Here is an 18606-nt window from a genome sequence, read left to right as displayed (position 1 = left end):
CGATACTTACCTTAGGGACGATCAGGATTTTCACCCTTGCCGGGCTGCCGCTGTCGGGGTGTGCGACCGGCGGTAATACCTACCACACCCGTTCAAACCTTTCAATTACATGGTAACTCCGTTGTACAGCTCTATGGGTCCAGAAAATGGGAAATATGAACTTATATCTTTAAATTTAAAAGCAAAGGGCTTACAAATTATCATGAGACTAAAGCTGGGTACACACTATACGATATATCGCACACATGGTGTAGTGTGTATGTACGATCCGGCGTCCGGCGGTCTTTCATCGCATCTTCTGTTCTGCACGGTAAATGGGATGATGCAATAAATGACAGCAGCATCTAAGGACGCATCCTTCCATCATACAGCAGATCATGGCATGCGCAATGTGTCGTTACATCTAATCGCACCGTCGTTGGGTCCCACCATCGCATGGCGTGTACCCAGGTTTTGCCTCCTCTAATATCATTATGCATCATTATGTGTCTCACTGCAGTGGGTCTATATAAGTTACCATTCATAGAGCATATCGCTTAGCCGTTTGTTGCTCTTTTGTTTAATCTTTACAGGTGCACCGTACACTAACGCCCTTTTATAATTAGTCTAATAGTGTTATAAAGACATGCATTTACAGCGCCTTGCAAAATTATTCACCCCCCTTGGCTTTTTACCTTTTTTTATTTATTTTTTTAATCTGAATTTTATGTGATGGATCTGCACAAAATAGTCTATAATTTGGTGAAGTGAAATGAGAAAAATATACACTACCATTCAAAAGTTTGGGATCACTTAGAAATTTCCTTATTTTTGAAAGAAAAGCACTGTTTTTTTTCAATGAAGATAACATTAAATTAATCAGAAATACACTCTATATATTGTTAATGTGGTAAATGACTATACTAGCTGCAAACATCTGGTTTTTAAAGGAATATCTACATAGGTGTATAGAGGCCCATTTCCAGCAACCATCACTCCAGTGTTCTAATGGTACATTGTGTTTGCTAAGGGCGTTAGAAGACTAATGGATGATTAGAAAACCCTTGTGCAATTATGTTAGCACAGCTGAAAATGGGTTTGCTCATTAGATAAGCTATAAAACTGGCCTTCCTTTGAGCTAGTTAAGTATCTGGAGCATCACATTTGTGGGTTCGATCGTACTCTAAAAATGTCCAGAAAAAGAGAACTTTCATGTGAAACTCGAAAGTCTATTCTTGTTCTTAGAAATGAAGGCTATTCCATGCGAGAAATTGCCAAGTAACTGAACATTTCCTACAACGGTCCCTTCAGAGAACAGCACAAACAGGCTCTAACCAGAGTAGAAAGAGAAGTGGGATGCCCCGGTGCACAACTGTGCAAGAAGACAAGTACATTAGAGTCTCTAGTTTGAGAAATAGACGCCTCACAAGTCCTCAACTGGCAGCTTCATTAAATGGTACCCGCAAAACGCCAGTGTTAACGTCTACAGTGAAGAGGCAACTCTAGGATGCTGGCCTTCTAGGCAGATTGTCAAAGAAAAAGCCAGATCTGAGAATGGCCAATAAAAGGAAAAGATTAATATAGGCAAAAGAACACAGACATTGGACAGAGGAAGATTGGAAAAAAGTGTTATGGACAGACGAATCGAAGTTCGAGGTGTTTGGATCATACTGAAGAACATTTGTGAGACACAGAACAAGTGAAAAGATGCTGGAAGAGTGCCTGACGCCATCTGTCAAGCATGGTGGAGGTAATGTGATGGTCTGGGGCTGCTTTGGTGCTGGTAAAGTGGGAGACTTGTACAAGGTAAAAGGGATTTTGAATAAGGAAGGTTATCACTCCATTTTGCAATGCCATACCCTGTGGACAGCGCTTGATTGGAGCCAATTTCCTCCTCCAACAGGACAATGACCCAAAGCACACCTTCAAATTATGCAAGAACTATTTAGGGAAGAAGCAGGAAGCTGGTATTCTGACTGTAATGGAGTGGCCAGCGCAGTCACTAGATCTCAACCCCATTGAGCTGTTGTGAGAGCAGCTTGACTGTATGGTACACAAGAAGTGCCCATCAAGCCAATCCAACTTGTGGAAGGTGCTTCAGAAAGCATGGGGTGAAATTTCTTCAGATTGCCTCAACAAATTAACAGTTAGAATGCCGAAGGTCTGCAATGCTGTAATTGCTGCAAAAGGGATTCTTTGACGAAAGCAAAGTTTGAAGGACAAAATTATTATTTCAAATAAAAATCATTATTTCTAACCTTGACAATGTCTTGACTATGGTCCTGATTCAGACCCACTCGCGAGCGGCTGTCCGCTCGCAAGTGGGTCGATGTTATGGACTGAGCATGCGCACGACGGAGGGAGCTCCGTCGTGCGCATGCGCAAGACGCGACGAGCGCAGGAAAGTCCTTCGCTCGTTGTGTCCGATCAAAGGGAGCGTGCTGTCAATGTTGATTGACAGCACGCCCCCTTTGGTGGGCGTGCCGGGGGCGTGCCTCCCTGACGGGGGCGTTCCCACGGGAACGCCTCCCGTCAAAAGCCGGCCCACTGACATCACTAGTGATGTCAGTGGGAGTGATTTTGGCTCTGATAGAGCCAAAATCACTCCGGAGCTTGCGGTTGAAAACCTCAACCGCAGGCTCCGGCTCGCAAATGCGATGGTCGCGATGGTCTCGACCATCGCGACCATCACAATGCACGCTCGTATAGCCTGTGGGTGGTGACCCACAGCTATACGAGCGTCCTGGAGGACGCTCCATGAAAATGGAGCCCGGCCCTCATTCAGAGCGTGCGCTCTGCTCAGAGCGTACGGCTCTGAATGAGGGCCTATGTGTTCTATTCATTTGCAACTCATTTGATAAATAAAAGTACGTTTTCATGTAAAACACGAAATTGTCTCGGTGACCCGAAACTTTTGAACGGTAGTGTATATAAAAAAGAATCTTTATAAATAAAATTCTAATTGGCATGTGCATATGTAATCAACTCCTTTGCTATGAAGCCCCTCAAAAGTTCTGGTGCAACCAATTACCTTCAGAAGTCATGTAATTAGTGAAATGAAGTCCACCTGTGTGAAATATAAGTGTCACATGATCTGTCAGTATAAACACTCCTTTTCTGAAAGGCCCCTGAGGCTGCAACACCACTAAGCAAGAGGCATCACACCATGAAGACCAAGGATCTCTCCAAACAAGTCAGGAACAAAGTTGTTGAGAAGTACAATTCTGGGTTGAGTTATAAAAAAAAAAAAAAAATCCAAATCTTTGATGATCCCCCAGAGCACCATCACATCCATCATCATCAAATGGAAAGAACATGGTACCACAACAAACCTGCCAAGGGAGGGCCACCCACCAAACCTCACAGACCGGGCAAGGAGGGCATTAATCAGAGAGGCAGCACAGAGACCAAAGGTAACCCTGAAGGAGCTGCAGAGTTCCACAGCAGAGACTGGGGTATCTATGCATGTGACCACAATAAGCCATACACTCCATAGAGCTAGGCTTTATGGAAGAGTGGCCAGAAAAAAAGCCATTACTTAGTGATAAAAATAAGAAGACCTGATTTGAGTTTGCCAAAAGGTCTGTGGGCGACTCCCCAAATGTATGGAGGAAGGTGCTCTGGTCAGATGAGACTAAAATTTAAACTTTTCGGCCACCAAGGTTAACGCTATGTCTGGCGCAAAGCCAACACATCCCATCCCCCCAAGAACACCATCCCCAGAGTGAAACATGGTGGTGGCAGCATCATGCTGAGGGGATGTTTTTCAGCAGCAGGGACTGGGAAACTGATTTGAGTCGAGGGAAAGATGGATAGTGCTAAATACTGGGATATTCTTGAGCAAAACCTGTTTCAGTCTGCCTGTGATTTGAGACTGGGATGGAGGTTCACCTTCCAGCAAGACAATGACCCGAAGCATACTGCTAAAGCAACACTCGAGTGGTTTAAGGGGAAACATTTAAATGTGTTGGAATGGCCTAGTCAAAGCCCAGATCTCAATCCAATTGAGAATCTGTGGTCAGACTTGAAGATTGCTGTTCACAAGTGGAAACGATCCAACATGAAGGAGCTGGAGCAGTTTTGCCTTGAGGAATGGGCAAAAATCCCAGGGGCAAGATGTGGAAGCTCATAGAGACTTATCCAAAGCGACTTGCAGCTGTAATTGCTGCAAAAGGTGGCTCAACAAAGTACTGACTTTAGGGGGGTGAATAGTTATGCACGCTGAAGTTTTCTGTTATGTTGTCCTAAATGTTGTTTGATTCACAATATAAAAAAAAACACAACGTCACAGTTGTAGGCATGTTCTGTGAATGTCCAAAAAAATGGTAGTTGCTCGGATCAGCTTAATTGCATAACACAGGTGCTTGTAAAGGGCGGGGTTTACTCTGAACACAGGAAAAAAAGAGATTTGCCCCCCAGCACACTGCAGCAAAAACAATACTTAAATCCTACATGATAATAGAGATTTAGAGGTATTAGTTACACACATTTGCAAATATATGAATAAGCGCAAGGCCAATCGTCAAGGCTCCTCTATACTGGCGTCCCTAATATTAAGGGGCTCACGTCCAAGAAGCAAGGCACCCCAAAAAATTCCAACCAAGGGCCATCCCCAGGGCATCACACGAAAAAGGGAAAAAGGTGATAGTGAAGTATAAAGAAAAGATGTGTAAAGATAAATCAATAAGTGTTAATGAAATAATAAAGAATTAAAATTACATAAATAATATACAAACAAATAGAGAAGTGATAAAAGTATTCTATGTGAATTAAGTGGTGATGCCATGAGAAAGGCCCAGTCAGAACCCCCGCGGGGGCCCCACTCCCAAACGCTCACCCCAAAATAATTATTGCTACATAACAATGGTAGCACCCACTCTAGGTCATATAATTACAATTGATGTACTGCATGATAACAGTACATATATAAGCCGAGAGCTAACTTACCTTGGAGGTACCCCAAAAAACCTCCACATGGCACTATATGCATCAGCACCTCCTCCTAATGCTGACTGCCTTCATGCCTCTCCAAACTTCCAAAAAAATTGTAGTTGCTCGGATCAGCTTAATTGCATAACACAGGTGCTTGTAAAGGGCGGGGTTTACTCTGAACACAGAAAAAAAAGAGATTTGCCCCCCAGCACACTGCAGCAAAAACAATACTTAAATCCTACATGATAATAGAGATTTAGAGGTATTAGTTACACACATTTGCAAATATATGAATAAGCGCCAGGCCAATCATCAAGGCTCCTCTATACTGGCGTCCCTAATATTAAGGGGCTCACGTCCAAGAAGCAAGGCACCCCAAAAAATTCCAACCAAGGGCCATCCCCAGGGCATCACACGAAAAAGGGAAAAAGGTGATAGTGAAGTATAAAGAAAAGATGTGTAAAGATAAATCAATATTTAAACAAATATATTCTGTGAATGAAATGATGCACACCTTCACACAATCCATTTTAATTCCAGGTTGTGAGGCAACAAAACATGAAAAATGCAAATGGGAGTGAATACTTTTGAAAGGCACTGTATATATCAATCTGATGAGCTAAAATATCCTTTTATAGCTATTATTAAAGTACATGGCTGAAAAACATGAAAAACACAGAATGCAGCTAGAGGAGGGGTATATGGTTTGGAAACCAAATAATGTGGTTATAGGAACCAAATAATGGAATTATAGGAACCAAATAATGTGGGTATGGGAACCAAATAATGTGGCTATGGGAACCAAATAATGTGGCTATGGGAACCAAATGATGTGGCTATGGGAACCAAATAATGTGGGTATAGGAAACAAATAATGTGGTTATAGGAACCAAACAATGGAATTATAGAAACAAATAATGTGGGTATAGGAACCAAATAATGTAGTTATAGGAACCAAACAATGGAATTATAGAAACCAAATAATGTGGGTATAGGAAGCATATAATGTGGGTATGGGAACCAAACAATGGAATTATAGAAACCAAATAATGTGGGTATAGGAAGCATATAATGTGGGTATGGGAACCAAATAATGTGGCTATAGGAACCAAATAATGTGGGTATATGAACCAAATAATGTGGGTATAGGAACCAAATAATGTGGTTATAGGAACCAAATAATGTGGGTATGGGAACCAAATAATTTGGGTATGGGAAACATATAATGTGGGTATGGGAACCAAATAATGTGGTTATAGGAAGCAAACAATGGAATTATAGGAACCAAATAATGTTGGTATAGGAACCAAATAATGTGTGTATGGGAACCAAATAATGTGGGTATGGGAACCAAATAATGTGGCTATGGGAACCAAATAATGTGGCTATGGGAACCGAATAATGTGGCTATGGGAACCGAATAATGTGTGTATGGGAACCGAATAATGTGTGTATGGGAACCAAATAATGTGGGTATAGGAACCAATTAATGTGGCTATGGGAACCAAATAATGTGGGTATAGGAACCAAATAATGTGGCTATGGGAACCGAATAATGTGGCTATGGGAACCGAATAATGTGTGTATAGGAACCAAATAATGTGGGTATGGGAACCAAATAATGTGGGTATGGGAACCAAATAACGTGTGTATGGGAACCAAATAATGTGGGTATGGGAACCAAATAATGTGGGTATAGGAACCAAATAATGTGGCTATGGGAACCAAATAATGTGGCTATGGGAACCGAATAATGTGTGTATAGGAACCAAATAATGTGGGTATGGGAACCAAATAATGTGGGTATGGGAACCAAATAACGTGGGTATATGAACCAAATAACGTGTGTATGGGAACCAAATAATGTGGGTATGGGAACCAAATAATGTGGTATAGGAACCAAATGCTCCCTAATCTGTTTCTGATTTTTTTCTTTGCTTCATTTTAGTTCAAGAAGCAACTGCAGAACTATTTTTTATTAGCGCACATTAGTTAAATGTTTATGACCTTATTGAAAATAAGATCTGGAATATCTATCCGATCCTCACAGCATGCTTGCCGGTCTGTGCATCATTCTCATTAGGCTTGTTCGGATGACAAATGAAAGCCGCGTGTAAGTACTAAATGTTTTGTATGCAGCCAGAGACGATGGTATTAAACCTGAGTGTGCCTTATATTATTGGGAAATCTGTTCACCCACTCGCTCATAGAGGGTAACTGTCAGCTGTAGATAAGGAATATGTAGCTTGAATGTCATTGATTCTAAGGCATACTGGGAGCAGTTCTGAGAGCACACTGGGAATAATGATGCAATTTGCAAACATGGGAATTCTGGCGATTGCAGATGCTCCGATTTCAAGGTTTGTTTGGTTGTAAACTTTTCAGCTCATGTTGTTTTTATGGTAAGCTTATAATTCAGAAACCACGTACTGTTATGTATTTATTAATAAAATCCAAATGTACAGTAATAGCGACCAACCAGACATTTGCTTTCATTGCATAACTCCATGAATTGGATGAAAGCTATTTGCTGATTGGGTGCTTTGGGGGTATGCCGGCCACACAGTGTTAGCATGGATCCACAAGACTATGGTCCAAGTAGTAAAAGGGAATGGGACCCAGTTGTTTGCCGTTTAGGCTCAGCAAGCAGACATGTTCCAGTGTCACCAGGGGCTGTTAGTGCAGTCGGATATAGACAGAACTCGCGGACCAATAACATCCTAGTTTACCAACGAGCCTGGTGATCATATAATCATCATTAGTGTTGGCACGCGGGACCGCCGGACTCATGCCCGGTGGTTGGAATCCCGACAGCGGCATCCCAGCAGAGGAGGAAATCCTGATCGTCCAAGGTAAGTATTGTCTAACCTAATTCTACCCCCTAACCCTCCCTTAGGGGTGCCTAACCCTAACCTTCCCCCAGTGCCTAACCCTAACCCCCCTCTAAGTGCCTAAACCTGAACCCCCTTTCCCCACCGCTTAACCCTGCCCCCCCCCCCCCTAGGGGTGCCTAACGCTAACCAGCCTTTCCTCTAGCCTAAACCTAACCTCCTGGGGGGGTGCCTAACCCTAAGTCTCCCCCGGGAACCCTAAACCTAACCCTTCCCCCCGCCCCCCACTCCAGCGGCTATCCGCGTTCGGCGCCTGGCGTCCCTACGTTCGGTATGCCGGGTGCTGATCTCCCGGCGTCTGTAAAATGACAGGCTTCCCGACTGCATACGGTTGTTTTGGAACCACATGCTCCAATGTTGCAGTTTGTTAGCAATAATATGATGATCATATAATGTTGTGGTTTATAATTTTATATGGCTCATTTATCACACGGGCAATGCCACTTTGGATAAACTTCATTTAATGTATTTAGTGTACTGGAGTGTAATATTTTGTAAGTGTAATTGCCTCCCTATGTGATAATTACAAGCAGCCATTGGGGATGTTTGCCCACACATGACTTATGCTAATTGTCCGGTCCATTTGCCGAACGACCAATTTGAGGACAATTTGACCACAAGCATATAGCGCCCTTTTTTCAGTCATTCAGGCTTTAAGACGAAAGACTTCCTCACAATGATGAGGGGGCTCGTACCAATCCCAGCTTGGTGGTGTCCACGGAGAAGAGTATTGTCAGGGTTCAGACAGTTTATTTACCACAGAGATGTTTCAGGGCTGTTTTCCATGAACTATCATAAGGTGTCAATAACTCAGTGCTGATGTTTTATCACTTTATCATTATGTATTTTGTTGTTATTATTATGATGTTTATGTCAATGCCTATTATACCTGATTTTCAGTTCTGTGAAAATATATCTGTTGAGTTGATTGATAGGCAACTTGATACACCTCAAAGGCTATATGGGCGATCCTCTAGCCTTCAAAAGGGCCAACCATTACCCTTAGGGCCTATTTATCAGTTGAATTCTGACTTTAAAACTTTTTCATAGGGTTGATGCAGGATCCCTACAGATTTTTGTAAGTATTATAACTCTTTCCCTAACCCTCTCCCTAAACCACCCCTCACGCAGCCTAACCCTCCCGTCCCACAACCTAACCCTCCTGTCCCGCAGCCTAGTCCAAACCCTAACCCTCCCATCCCACAGCCTAATCCAAACCCTAACCCACAGCCTAACTCTCCTGTCCCACAGCCTAACCATAACCCTCCCATCCGGCAGCCTAACCCTAACCCTCCTGCCCCACAGCCTAACCCTAACCCTCCCGTCCCACAGCCGAACCCTCCCGTCCCACAGCCGAACCCTCCCGTCCCACAGCCTAACCCTCCCGTCCCACAGCCTAACCCTCCCGTCCCACAGCCTAACCCTCCTGTCCCACAGCCTAAACATAACCCTCCCATCCCGCAGCCTAACCCTAACCCTGCTGTCCCGCAGCCTAAACCTCCTATCCCGCAGCCTAACCCTAACCCTCCTGTCGCACAGCCTAGCCATAACCCTCCTGTCGCACAGCCTAGCCATAACCCTCCCATCCCGCAGCCTAACCCTGCTGTCCCGCAGCCTAAACCTCCTATCCCGCAACCTAACCCTAACCCTCCTGTCGCACAGCCTAACCCTAACCCTCCTGTCGCACAGCCTAACCCTCCTGTCGCACAGCCTAACCCTAACCCTCCTGTCGCACAGCCTAGCCATAACCCTCCCATTCCGCAGCCTAACCCTTCTGTCCCACAGCCTAGCCCTAACCCTCCCATCCCGCAGCCTAACCCTAACCCTCCTGTCCCGCAGTCTAGTCCAAACCCTACCCCTCTAATCCCACAGCCTAATCCAAACCCTAACCTACCCCTTCCACAGCCTAACCATAACCCTCCCATCCCGCAGCCTAACCCTAACCCTCCTGTCCCACAGCCTAACCATAACCCTCCTGTCCCACAGCCTAACCCTAACCCTCCTGTCCCACAGCCTAACCCGAACCATCCCATCCTGCAGCCTAACCCTAACCCTCCTGTCCCGCAGCCTAGTCCAAACCCTATCCCTCTAATCCCACAGCCTAATCCAAACCCTAACCTACCCCTTCCACAGCCTAACCATAACCCTCCCATCCCGCAGCCTAACCCTAACCCTCCTGTCCCACAGCCTAACCCTAACCCGCCTGTCCCACAGCCTAACCATAACCCTCCCATCCTGCAGCCTAACCCTCCCATCCTGCAGCCTAAACTTAACCCTTCCCTTAACCCTAAGTCTCCCCCTGACCCTTATACGTGACTGCGCAATCTGTTGGGATTCTGACTGTCAAGATGCTGTTTACATCCCTTTCCATACCGTATTAAGGTCCTGATTCAGCAAGGAACTCAGTTGCCAATACGCACGCAAACAATCGATTAATTCGCACTGCGCATGCATCGCAGCGCATGTGCGCGAGCCAGACCCTGCGGTCAGAACTGCGTACACAGAGGCACGCATACTTATGACAGAGTGATTGACAGGAAGTGCCGTTTGTGGGTGGTGACAGGGGGGTGGCCGTGCGGATGCAAGCGTGCCAGCGCTTTGCGACGCCATTGCATGGGCGTGCAAAAATTATCCACTGTGATACCAGACACCACCTGAGGTCTCATAGCATGCGCAGCAGTTGGCAATTCATGAGTCAGGTCTGACCTGCCTTAACTGTGTGTCTTGGTCCGGTGTTACTTGATGTTAAAGATTTGTTTTGCTATGTTGGCCAAGTGTATGGATGTGAGTATGGGGAAGTGGGCATCCTTATGTCAGGCTGCGATCACATACGAATGCAAACATTTACATATCACCACTGATATTAGCAATGTAGTTGCGTGCCTATAAGCAGAATAGCGATCCATGCTGAATCAGGACCTAAGTATCATACCTTAGGGCAGGGCTGGGGAACCTTTTTTCTGCCGTGTGCCATATTGATACTGTATATACAGTATAACATTATTAGCGGGCACGGATGGAGGCCACGCCCCTCTGTGTGATGTCACACGGGGGGGCAGGGCCACAAACACTTGTGATTACAGCAATACCCGGAGCATCCTGAGGATGCTCCGGGGAGCTGTAGGGGCAGCGGTGTGACCATCTGAAGGGTCCTAAGGATGCTCCAGGCAGCACTGCTGCATAGATTCTGGCTGCAGGGTGCCATTCTAGGCACCCTACTAGTCAGATGAGGCTAGCAGAAAAAATCTCTGAGGGCCAGACCAAATTACTCCGCGGGCCTGAGGTTCCCCATCCCCGCCTTAGGGCAACAGCACTTTCAACAGCCATTCCTACAATTTTCTATGGTGACTGTGATACTTGGGGCTATTTAACAAGCTCCAAAAAGCTTAGCTTTCTTGGAGCTTATCCAAGTTGGCTGCCATCATCTGCTCACTTCCACCTCTGGGGCAGCCAGTACAAAAAGGAATCTTCTGACCCCTTCCCAGGTTGGCTGGAGTCGGACGCAATGCCCTTCCCAACTGTATTTTGGCACATGCTCGGCTGGATGGCTGTGCATTTGAGTGGCCAGGTCAGAACCTGTAAGTAGTAATGACGATAGCCTCCACATGCTGCGTTAAGGAATGTTCATTTTGGGGGGCATTAGGACAAATGATGATACATAAGCCTTTATTTCTCAATAATAATTTGAAACAATGCATTTAATGAAAGAAATAGACACCTACTGTATCTGTAATAACACAGCAGCAAGCACTATAAACAAGTGTAACAAATTATAACAAATAAATCTGACAATAAATCAGAAGGAGCTGGGGGCCGCTGGCAAAGGCTGGGGGGGCCGTCTGTTGCCCATCACTCAAGTTTTATATAGGTAAGTCCAGCTATAGTTTCAGCTTTATCCTCCTATTGCAAAAATATAACTACCCTGGTTAACAATAATGATTTCTTAAGCATATTTTGGAGAGTCCTTGGGTTGCGATGCCTAGGAGACCTACTGTAAGTATCTTCATAATTCATAGATTAAATCTATTCAGCTTGTAAATAAAAGGTATCAATTTAAATGACTTTTCCCTCCAGCAAACCGTGCTAAGTACATTGTGTTCTCTTTCTTACAGTTCTGTTTATCTGAGTTGCCCTTGGGTACGGCATGGCCTTGCTATGCTCTCTATATTGGAATCATCTGTATCCTGGGAGCAGATATGTGTCATATGTCAGACAATAATAAGAACCAAATGTGCCTCATTATAGTAATACATGGCAGAAAAGAACAGAATCCAGAAAGAAAAAGCAGTGTATTTAGCAGAAGACGGCATGCTGAGTTAGATTAAAGTGGAGCAGCTATTTGAGGGATGCATTTGTGGGGATGCAGTCAGGAAGCCGACTGTTGAAATGGTGACCGCAGGCTTCCCGACTGTCTAATCCCGGCAAGGGTCTAATGACAGGTGTCGAAATCCCGACGCCTGTCATTTTACCTACACTGGGAGCCCGACGCCGGCGGGCGCAGACAGCCGGTGGGGGGGAGAGTTAGGTTAGGGGCTCCCGGGGGGGACTTAGGGCTAGCCACCACCCCCAGGAGGGTTAGGCTAGGGGGAGGGGGGGTTAGAGTTAGGGCCCCCGTGGGGAGGTTAGGGTTAGGCACCCACCCGGGAGACTTGGGTTTAGGCTGCGGGGAAGGGAGGTTAGGTTTAGACACTTAGAGGGGGGGTTAGGGTTAGGTACTTGGGGGGGAGGTTAGGGTTAGGCACCCCTAAGGAGGGTTAGGGTTATGGGGGGGAGTTAGGTTAGTAAATAGTTAAAATACTTACCTGTCGGGATCTTTACTGCTGGTCTTCCAGTGTCGGGATTTGAACCGTGCGTCCGGCGGTATTTCATACTGTTTAAAACTAACTTTTACCAGGTGTTCCATTGTGGCATAAAGTAATAGACTCCAATCCAATACACTTAAGAATTTCATATATTAGTTAAGTAAATAAATAGATCTAGCCCTTAACTGGGAGCACTTATCCCCCAGGGTTATAATGCAGAAATAACAATGATTGACTTTTTATACATTCTATTACAATATTCAGGTAATAAGCCCACTACTTACATCATACTTCTAGAACACTCTACGTTATTCCACATTATGCAAGCGTATAACGACATTTGGCATATTCAAATATAACATTCATCAAGTTGAACCAGGTTTATTCTTATGGTCTTTCTCTTTGGCAATCAAATAGAAATAGGTTCCTTCATGAGATGGTCACAGTGCTCTACGTCACTATATTTGGTGCGTAACTTACACTAGCCCAAAATGATACATAAATGGACAAGTTCTTGTACACGTCTTCAGATAAACACTTTCACAGGGAGCGGTCTTTAAAGACATCTCAACTCTTTACTTAGATATAACTAATGCTGGCCATACACTCTGCAATTATCGGGACGATCCGCCCGATATCGGCGGATCGCCGCGATATTTGCAGCGTGTATGCGGGCGACCGAGGGTTAAACATTGCTCGGTCGGGCATGCTGGATTGTCCAGCATGCCCGTCCGATGCGATATTTACCCGGGAAACTGTCGGCCGCATCGGGCAGTGTATGCCCAGCGCGGCCGACAGACAGACATTTCCTGTGTTCCTTCCTACGGAAGGAACAGGGAAATGTCTCCTCCCCCGGGGGCGGAGCGCGGATGTCGGGCTATACACTGTGAGATTTCTCTCACAGTGTAAGCCGCGGACATCTGCGGCTGGCAGCCAGCCAGATAAAATGTCTGTCGGTCTGACAGACATTTTATCTGGCAGTGTATGCCCAGCATAAGTTTTACTATGGAAAATAGCTGTGCAGAGGCCATATTGAAGTGCATGAGCTGTGGGCCTGAGTCAGAGGCGCTCGCAAAAAGCGAGCGCTCGCTTTGAATCAGGGCGGGCGCTGTTTTTTTTAGGTGCGTCCTCCTGGCCGTTCGCATAGCTGTGGATGACCACCCACAGCTATAGCGAGCGGCCATGATGATGGTCACGATGGTCATCGAGCTTGCGACAAGACCCCTTGTGGTAGGGTCTCATGGCCGCAAGCCCCAGAGAGCTTCTGGCTCAAATAGAACCGGAAGCTCTCCCACTGACATGACTGGTGATGTCAGTGGGGCCAACCACAAACGGCAGGCGTTCGCATGGGAACGCCTCCGTTTGTGAAGCCACCCCCCCGCCATGCCTACAAAATGGAGCGAGCTGTCGATCAACATCGACAGCCGCCCCTTTTGTAGTGAGTCCCGGAGCGAGTGCTTTTTTGCGCTCACTCTGGGGCTCGTGCGCACTGGGCCACCATCGACCCGGTTGCGAGTGCTCAGCGCTTGCGACCGGGTCTGAATCAGGTCCTGTATTCCATATAAAGCGTATGTAATTATGTAAAATATAATGTTTCATGTAAACTAAGCTTCCACAATACCGAGACTGTATCATATCATCTCATGAATATGAATATTAATCAGGGAGTGATATGATGGGTATCTAGCAAACTGGATAAGCCCATGAAACGCGTAGATGCCAGTTTTAAATATGTGTTGCCGGAAATTACCCTAGCCCTATTTTTCAGAATTACAAAAGAATAAAAAAATAAATCCTATTTTTCAAAGACAGTAAGAAGATGCTCCAAGGCACAGCAAAAAGTCTGTGAGGTGGGAGGGTAGGAGCCTAAGCCCACCAGTGGAAGGGGATCAGAAGATCCCTTTCCAGCCGTGCTTTTACCAGTGGGGAAAACACCAGCTAAAGGCTATACAGAATGTCTAATGTTTTGATGTAGACATGGCGAAAATGCCAAAATATATCCTGTCGACATCTGTAAGGTGTTGACATAGTAAAAATGCCGATGTTACGGTTAGTCATATCTTAAAACTATGGAGATGAGATCGTACAGAATAGTAATTTGCTGAGTGATACATAAGTGATGTGTTTTAGTTAAGAATGTGTTTTTCATCCTAACTTAGACTATTCATATGAACGTTACTCTGCGGTAACTTGTTATTATGTTGCTAAGTGTTGAAACAGTTTCTGTAAAAGGTACTTACCTTAAATATTTCATTGCATATATTCATATATTATGCTGCTCCTTGACTTGTGTCTCTATGGTGACGGTGACTGAGACTGCATAGGGATTTATGTCTCTGATATACAATCTACGGTGTAACAAGTTTATAAAAAAAACAAAAAGGAAGAGCAGAGAACAGATCTCCATGAGGAATGCAGTTTACGAACTTGCTAGGAAGCAGGACATCACTGACGGTACTTCATGGTCAATGGGCACTAGAGTGTGGCCAGAGTCTATAGTGTATGCACAGGTCACCGGGAAAATGGCCGCCGCGGCTATTTTCCAGACATTTTACAGCGCCGGACCCGACGTGGGACTTCGGAGAGGTAAGTAATATTATGGGTGCAGGGTGTGCGGTGCGGGGACCCAGGGGCCCATGTTTTCCGCACACCTTGCACCCATTATAGATACGCCCCTGCCCTGCTGGCGCATCATTGCTTCATATCTTATGTCGCTGAGTTCCACACTTATTCTTCCAAAAGCAAACAATGCCTCTATCTCTGTGAAATGCTCCAGGTTAACGTCTACCAATGTAGACATGGTCGCCGTCCACCTAATATTTCTAGTGTACAGATGCGTCCTCATACACCTAGCGTCAATACGCCGCGCGGTGCGAGGCACCTGGCACAAGTGATGTGCGCCAAGCGGTGTAGCACAGCAGCAGATGCAGCGAAACATAACTGACTCTATACCAGAGACTCCGGGCTGCGGCTTTAGCCGCTCAGGAATTAGTTTTAAACACGTACAAAGCCGCAGATGAAGCACAAGGTAACTTGGCGTAAGAAAAAGCCGTGTCTGCTGCATCATGGCCCTTATACAGATTCAGACTCATTCGCACACAGATGTATAATTGTCATATTAATCAGTCTTGTTAAGCGGTTTTGTCACATCGCTTTGTGACTAAGACGCATATTACTGCGGAAAAGCTGCTTGGTACAAAGCGAGTTACATAGGACCTGGCGTGCTGAGAAGGGTTTGGCGCAACTGCGAATATGATGTATGAGGACAGAAACACTAACACCCAATCAGGTCATAAGCACAAGAGACTTTTTTACATTTGTTTTGAAAGTAAAAAAATTAAATGTCTGTTAGATTGGATTTGACTACAAATACCTGTATAATCTGCACTGTCCTTTGTCCGAATGAAAGTAGTGATAAATGAATTGACAATTGTGCCCACTAAATGGTATAGTACAGACACAATCAATGTATTTGTATTGTATTTCCACCAGTCCGCAAGCACCCGCAAGTGATACAGCTAGTGACCTGTGCATCTACATCACCGCGGGGTTCTGCCTCACACTAACATGCCCTTGGTGTACTTTTCCTGTATTCTCATAGCTTTTCTCTCTCTGTTTTCGGATTAAGTGTAATGCTGGCCATACACGCTACAATTATCGGGGCGACCCCGCCTGATATCGGCGGATCGCCCCCCGATAATTGTAGCGTGTGGGGGGGCGACCGAGGGTTAAATATTGCTCGGTCGGGCATGCCGGATTGTCCAGCATGCCCGTCCGATGCGATATTTCCCGGTAAACTGTCGGCCACATCGGGCAGTGTATGCGCGGCCGACAGACAGACATTTCTTGTGTTCCTTCCTACGGAAGGAACAGGGAAATGTCCCCTCCCCCGGGGTCGGAGCGCGGATGTCGGGCTGATGCACTGTGAGAGAAGGCTCACAGTGTATGCCGGCGACATCTGCGTCTGGCAGCCGGCCAGATAAAATGTCTGTCGGTCTGACAGGCATTTTATCTGGCCGTGTATGCCCAGCATAAGGAGGTGCCAACGTCTGATGTGTCCAAATCTACTTACATATGTTGGCGTACACTCTTTTTGTAAGTGTGCATATTTTATGCTACAAACTCGTCTAGGCCCAATTCTGCATTGGCCCCTATGTCTCCCGACATCTATTTCTGTAGCCTATAGAGTGGATGCTGATGCTGATGAGAGCGCCACTACCAGTCAGACATCCTTTCTCTTACACAGAAAACTAATGGCGGGTACACACTAGACGATGTGTCGTCCGATCCGGCTATGTCGCTGGCAATGCGCGCTCCCACATCGTTAGCAAGGGCCATGTTGCCGAATGCAGCCATGGCGTCCACTGTTGCTTCACCACTGACGGCATCGGCAAGTGTGTACGCACTTGCCGATGCCGGCACCTCGCCGGGCCCCGTCACTTACGAGCTAGGTACACACTAGACGATGTGTCATCCGAATCCGGCTATGTCGCTGGCGATGCGTGCTCCCACATCGTTAGCGAGGGCCATGTTGCCGAATGCAGCATGGCGTCCACTGTTGCTTCACCACTGACAGCATCGGCAAGTGTGTACGCACTTGCCGATGCCGACACCCCGCCGGGCCCCGTCACTTACGAGCTAGGTACACACTAGACGTCGTCTAGTGTGTACCGGCCTTAAGCGCTGGCCTTTACCTAAGGATGCGCCAGGTGGCACTCCAAACTGCAGGTGCTGTTCCAAGCACCCTGCAAGACAAAACAGGTGCCACCAGGGCAGGAGCAGTGCCTCCCATCTGCTTCGTTCCCTGAGCAGTGACATCGGCCGTACACATTGCAGAAGGGCAGAGGTTATTGCGAGCATGGTCCCTTGATGATCTCCCTTTTAAGGGATGATGCCCGCGTCGTACAAAAGTCAGTATTCCATCAACCTTCGTGTAGCAGAAATATATCCATGACCATTGTCATGTTATTAATTGCACATAAATGCATGAACACATGTCAGATCATATTTGGAAGCCATGTTTCAATTTAGGTATGTATCAATGGACTAGGTAACCTAACTTGCTGACCCAGAGAAACAGTGGCTCAGGGTCATTTAAACCTACAATATATATTTTTACAATTCATTATTTATATTCTATATTTCAGTGTTCCCACTAGACTGCAGACAGGGCAGGGAACTGAGGTGCGGGCAGGGAGTCACCGCACGCGCCGAAGGCACAGGGCAGGCTGTTTTAGCCGGGCATCACTAAAGGGCAGGGCGCATTTTGCCCCTTTAAAATCGGACAGGGCACGGGGCCCCGCAAAAACAGCCTAGCAGGGAACTATTTGCTTTTTGAAGTTATCCTCCTAACTTGCTGGCCTGAAGTTGACTAGTTAGCAGAATATAAAATGCAATCAACTGATGATACATAGGGAAGTGTATATATTCATTGGATGGCGGGAACATGGAACTTACCTGCACGTTGCAATTGCCCGGCGAGCATTTGGCCACGATCTGTGCGGATATTGGAGAAGCCAGTGTTTTTGTCCTGTAATATTCTCCATATTAAATAAATGGTCAGTGCTCAGAGCCACAGTAATGTGTTCAGATGAATATCTGGTCTGGGAATATGGGAAGATGATTTTTGAATGAGCAGGAATTAATGTTGCTCGAGGGCAGCTGTATTTTGAATGTCAAGAGATATTTGTAATATGTGCTCATATATTTTCTAAATGAAAGTATAATGATAGAATGACTGATAGATCATGTAAATCATCTACACAGTCACATTTTCATTTAGATGCCAGCTCAAAGTGCTGTAATTCAACTTTATATTCTAGATCTTTACATTGTTTCCATTGTGTTGAGTATAAAATGAGACAAGTTATTTAATATTCCTACTTAGAGTCATTTTCTGATATTTACAGGTTTATGTTGTATTTATGTATTTTTGTTAAAAAAGACTTAAAATTCCAGTTATTCTGATGTAGACCAGGATATTGAAAAAACATAAAACAAAA

The 18606-nt window shown here is 45.6% G+C and overlaps 1 protein-coding gene across 2 annotated transcripts in view; it reads left to right on the top strand.

Moving 5' to 3' along the window:
• Positions 1–18606, top strand: part of NPHP4 (nephrocystin 4) — a 376954-nt gene that overhangs the window by 78766 nt on the left and 279582 nt on the right. The window lies entirely within an intron of this gene.

The sequence above is a fragment of the Taudactylus pleione genome, unplaced genomic scaffold (assembly GCF_031769625.1).
Source record: "Taudactylus pleione unplaced genomic scaffold, aTauple2 ptg000437l, whole genome shotgun sequence".
NCBI lineage: Eukaryota > Metazoa > Chordata > Amphibia > Anura > Myobatrachidae > Taudactylus > Taudactylus pleione.
The sequence above is the reverse complement of the archived record's forward strand: the minus strand, read 5'-3'. Positions and strand labels throughout refer to the sequence as shown.